The following is a 6,334-nucleotide window of genomic DNA, read 5'->3' as shown; positions in this document are numbered from 1 at the left end:
CATGAATAAGTAATAGTTCATCACACAATCGAAGTATAAAGCAAAAACTCTATTAGAAACGAACAAACTATGTTCTCAGTCAACTTTGCGACTATAATTCATCATCTTTTCAGGAAGGGTCACGTGTCGGAGCCTTTAGGCAAGTCCACATACTCACCCATCATATAGTCTTCTATGATTGCTAACACTCACCGCGTACACATGAGCAAAACATTTCAACCGGACACATAGAAAGATATGGGCTTATAGTTTTGCCTCGCAACATATTCACCTCAAGGGTGATGTCAACAATAATAACTTATCCTATCTATATTCAACTAGACATATGTGCCTAGATCTTTCCTCACCACATGATGCTTGCCAAAGGAGAAAAATAAAAGGGAATAGAAGAAAAACTTTGACTCTTGGCATAAAAGTAATTACATAAAAAGTAAAAGATAGGCCCTTCGCAGAGGGAAGCAGAGGTTGCCATGCGCTTATTTGTTTGTATGCTCAATCCCTTAGTGCAAAAGAACGTCACGTTGTATTGCCCCTTAAGATGACAACCTTTATTATGCAGTCAGTCGCTTTTATTCTTTGCATCCAAGGTCATACAACACTCAATTTTCTCTTACACTAAATGATCTCACATTTTTAGAAGCAATTTTTATTGCATTTTTGCACCGATGACAACTTACTTGGGGGATCTTTCTCAATCCCTAGGTAGGTATGGTGGACACTTGAACATAAGATTTGGGTTTAAGGGTTTTTGGATGCACAAGTAGTATCTCTACTTAGTGCGGAATTTTTGGCTAGCAAAGATAGGGGCAAGCACCACATGTTGAAGGATCTATGACAATATGACTTCTATGTGAATATAAACTAACATAAACCATTAAGTTGTCTTCCTTGTCCAACGTCAACAATTTTGGCATATAATATTTTGATGAGGGCTCACAATCACAAAAGATTTCTGGGATAGTATATTTATATGTGAATCTTCTCTTCCCTTATTAATTCTTTCATGAGTTGCATCATTGACTAATACTATGTTTGTCAATCTCTAATAAAATTTCCTACTTATACTTTTCCTTATGTGGTGCCATCACCTACCATAGGATTAGTATATGATCTTACTGATTTATTTCCTTTCTTTTATTTATTTCATTTCTCTTTTTCTTTCTTTCTTATTTATTTTCTTTTGTTTGCAACATGAAAGTAAAGAAAGCAAAAACTCAAACTAACTTTATTATATAACTTGCACACGATTACAAGGATGGGTCACTAAGCAAACTCTCAAAGAGCGAGCTAAACTTTTATTCATCTAAGGCAAAAAGATCGAACTAAAATAAGTAAAAGCAAAGAGATAGTGGGATGATACGATACCGGGGCACCTCCCCCAAGCTTGGCGGAAGCCAAGGGGAGTGCCCATACCCGATACTTAGTTCTGTTTTGGTGGTGAAGAAGATGATGGTGGTGATGAAGAAGAGATCTTGTCCTCGGATTTCCATGGCAGTGGTCCACCATCATAAGAGGAGGAGTGAGTCTCACGGGTCCTACAACTAGCAGCCAAACTCATACCTTTGAACCTCGCCTCATACAAAAAGACTTGGTTTTGGAGGTCATAGATCTGGCTTTGGAGGAAGCTGATTTGCTCGTTGAGGGTGAAGATGATGTCCTTCATGGGCTTGCCATCCACCTTGAGATCACGCGAAAGGACCGTGATCATGAGGTGATTGGCATTGAGCCCACGCTCCACCATCCCCTTGCACCAGAAGACTTCCTGATCCATGGCTTCAAGCCTGGCCTCCATGGTTCCGTGCCCTTGGGACCTTCCTCATCACGGATGTACAACACCCCCTCATGCATCTGGATGGTTTGAGGGTGCTGCACCACCTCCCGCAGATATGGGCTGATGACGTTCTTGAAGAACTTTTCCTTGGAGGAGCTTGAAGAGGCCATGGTGGATGGGATCTGACAGAAAACAGCAAGGAAAAAGAGAATAGAGGATTTCTTCGCGATATGGTGATTAACAGGTTCGGGAAGTGTAAGGAATAGCACTCGCACTAGCACCCATATCACATAAGCCATGATAACAGTGATCTCCTATGTTAACTGAGATGACAGGCATGCCCACAATGGGTCTATGTTTATCCCTTTTATTAGGTTTAGCAATTCTAGCAGCTTCTTCACAGAAATAAATAACATGCCCATCCATGTCTTCTTCTAAGAGATCTTTAACCATAACTATGCTAGGTTCTAATTTGATTTGTTCATCAGGTTTAGGTGTTCTAATATAGCTTTTGTTAACCACAGTTGAAACTTTAGCATATTCCTTTATCCTAACAAGAAAAGGTGGTTTCTCAATATAAGCAGAAGGGACAACTGGATCAACATTATAAAGTATAGTTTCTTCTTTAACTGGTACCGATTCCTTAATTTCTTCTTTAATAGGTGGGTGATATTTAAACCACTTCTCTTTAGGGAGTTCAACATGAGTAGCAAAAGATTCACAAAAGGAAGCTAGTATCTCAGAGTCAAGTCCATATTTAGTGCTAAACTTTTGAAAAGCATCGGTATCCATAAAAGATTTAACACAATCATACTTAAGTTTAATACCTGACTCTTTACCTTCGTCGAGTTTCCAATCTTCAGAGTTACATTTAATTCTTTCCAAAAGATCCCACCGGAATTCAATAGTCTTCTTCGTAAAAGAACCAGCACAAGAAGTATCAATAATGGTTTGATCATTACGAGAAAGCTGAGCATAAAAATTCTGGATAATAATTTCTCTTGAGAGCTCATGATTGGGGCATGAATATAACATTGACTTAAGCCTCCCCCAAGCTAGAGAGATACTTTCTCCTTCACTAGGCCAAGAATTATATATATAATTCCGATCACGATGAGCTAGATGCATAGGATAATTTTTTTGGTGGAACTCCAATTTCAAACGATTCCATTTACATGATCCAATATCATCGCATAGCCTATACCATGCCAATTATTTTAGCTTCAAAGATAAAGGGAAAACCTTTTTCATAACTTCATCCCTGGGTAAACCTGCAATCTTAAACAATCCACAAATTTGTTCTACATATATCAAGTGCATATCAGGATGTTCGGTTCCATCTCCTGCATAAGGATTAGCTAGCAGTTGTTCTATCATACCCGAAGGAATTTCATATTCAATATTTTCAGTAGGTGTAGTAGGTTGAGGGGTAGCTAATTGTGGTTCCGTACGAGTTGAAGATAGCCCGAACAAACCCCTCAAAGGATTGTTTTCCATAGTAACAAGTGACAATAAATTTCAGCACACTACAAAATGTTTCCTTACCAAATTCACTTACCAAAGGCGCTTCACTCCCCGACAACGGCGCCAGAAAATATCCTTGATGACCCACAAGTATAGGGGGTCAATTGTAGCTCTTTTCGATAAGTAAGAGTGTTGAACCCAACGAGGAGCATAAGGAGATGACAAGTAGTTTTCAGTAAGGTAAGGTCTGCAAGTGCTGAAATTGTAAGTAGTGGAGTAGTTTGATAGCAAGATAATTTGTAACGAGCAAGTAACGATAGTAGTAGCAAAAGTGCAGCAAGGTAGCCCAATCCTTTTGAGGCAAAGGACAGGCTAAAACGGTCTCTTATGATAAGCAAAGTGTTCTTGAGGGTACACGGGAATTTCATCTAGTCACTTTCATCATGTTGGTTCGATTTGTGTTCACTACTTTGATAATTTGATATGTGGGTGGACCGGTGCTTAGGTGTTGTTCCTACTTGAACAAACCTCCTACTTATGATTAACCCTCCTGCAAGCATCCGCAACTACGAGATAAGTATTAAGAATACATTCTAACCATAGCATTAAACTCTTGGATCCAATCGGTCCCTTACGGAATAGCGCATAAACTGGGGTTTAAGCTTCTGTCACTCTCACAAACCATCATCTAATTGCTACTCCATAATGCATTCCCTTAGGCCCAAATATGGTGAAGTGTCATGTAGTCGACGTTCACATGACACCACTAAGGGAATCACAACATACATACTATCAAAATATCAAACACATATCAAGTTCACATGATTACTTGCAACATGATTTCTCCCGTGACCTCAAGAACAAAAGTAATTACTCACAAATGATAAACATGCTCATGATCAGAGGGGTATCAAATAGCATAATGGATCTGAACATATAATCTTCCACCAAATAAACCATATAGTAATCAACTACAAGATGTAATCAACACCACTAGTCACCCACAAGCACCAATTATAGTTCCGGTAACAAGATTGAACACAAGAGATGAACTAAGGTTTGTGATGAGATGGTGATGTTGATGGAGATTGCACTCCCCAAGGTGGGAGAGTTGTTGGTGATGATGATGACGATGATTTCCCCCTCCGGAAGGGAAGTTCCCCCGGCGGAATCGCTCCACCGGAGGGCAAAAGTGCTCTTGCCCAAGTTCCGCCTCGAGACGGCAGCGCTCCGTCCCAAAAGTCCTCTCCTTATTTTCTCTAGGTCAAAATGACTTATATACCAGAAGATGGGCACCGAAGGTGGGCCGAGGAGGGAACAACCCACTAGGGCGCGCCCAGGTGGGTTGTGCCCACCTGGTGGGCCCCCTCTAGTAGTTATTTGCTCCAATAATTCTTAAATATTTCATAAAAAATCTCCGTGAAGTTTCAGCTCGTTTGGAGTTGTGCAGAATAGGTGGCCTGACGTAGCTTTTTCAGGTCCAGATTTCCAACTGCCGGAATTCTCCCCCTTGGTGTATACCTTGCAAATTATGAGAGAAAAGGAATTAGAATTACTCCAAAAAGCATTATTATGGATAAAAACATCATAAATAACAGTAAGAAAACATGATGCAAAATGGACGTATCAGTTTCCAATTATATGGTATGGATAACTAGGACAGAATAATGGCCAGCTCTGAAATCACATACAACACACTTTTGGCTATCATTGATTTGGAGGGCTTTGGGAGTACAAATTATATTTATTATGTGAAGGAAGAGGGAACTAACATAGTTGGTTTAGAGTTGCTTGACAGCAATGCAATGGTTCAGGAAATGCTCAAAGAGTTTGGGCACAACAGATTTGTTAAATTCATTGTACTTAAAGGAGATGCTCGGCCCAACTCCACTTGATGTGAACAGAGCTTCACAAATACGTGAGTAGCAGATCGTGAGCCTATTGTATATGCATTTGGCACACAGGGGGTTGTCAACACACAGCAGAGCATTAACCTCAAGAGAAAGGGCAAGTTAGGGTTGCATTCTGATGATTCTGAGGAAGATGGTGATGAAAGTGAAGATGATGAAGAGCCTGTTCCTTCTCCTCCAAATAACAGGCCAAAGAGAGTTGGGCCTTCTAGTAGAGCTCATCATGAAGAAGAAATTTTTCCTTTTCATGACTAGGTCCCTTCAGATGATGATGATGAAGTGACCAATGTTAATGACAGTGATTATGATGGAGCTGTCAAAAGGAATTTAGTTCTATGTGGCAAGAGGAAAAAAAGGCGGAAGACGAAAGATGACAGGATTTGGTATAATGAGGAAGCAAAAAATCCTCATCAGCAGATATGTGAACACTTATGTTTTGAAGATGTGTACCAATTCAGAAGAGCTCTAAGAATATTCCATGTTGTTATGTTAAGGAATTATAGTTATTGGAGGAATTGCAAAGACACGATAATTGTTCATTGCAAAGTTGATGGATGCCCCTTCATGATGACAACATCTCAAATCATGAACGAAAAGACATTTACCATTAGGAAATTGAGACCGCCACACACATGCCCTGCAGATAGTGAGAACACAAAAGTGACAGCAGATTGGTTTGCTAAGGAATGTGAGCGTGCAATTAGAACAGATCCCAGGACAAAGGTTGACACAATATTAGAAAATGCAAAAGAGAAGTATGGGGTGGAAATACCGAAGAGCAAGGCCTACAGGGCTAAGAGGAAGGCTTTGAAAGTTGTTGAAGGAGATGTGAAAGCACAATACACTAGATTCAGAGAATATTTGCAGGAAGTTTTAGATACAAATCCTGGTAGTATGTGTATTGTGACAACAAGAAGAGTAGAAAAACACCCAAGCCCAAACCCTAGGTTCCATACAATGTTTATGTGTCTCAACGCATCTAGGGAAGGCTTCCTCAATAGTTGTAGGTCATTTATATGTATTTTCATTAGTGCACCTTTTGTGTAACACCCTTTGTTGTGCATTGTAGTTGCATCAAATCATTCCTTACTTGATGCAGGGGTTGATGGATGTTTCATAAAGTTTAGCAGTGGCCAGCAAATCCTGGCAGCAACAAGCAAAGATGAAAATAACAATCTCTTTCCTGTTA

This window comes from Triticum aestivum, chromosome 2D, assembly GCF_018294505.1.
Source record: "Triticum aestivum cultivar Chinese Spring chromosome 2D, IWGSC CS RefSeq v2.1, whole genome shotgun sequence".
Taxonomy (NCBI): Eukaryota; Viridiplantae; Streptophyta; class Magnoliopsida; order Poales; family Poaceae; genus Triticum; species Triticum aestivum.
Note: the sequence above shows the minus strand (reverse complement) of the source record.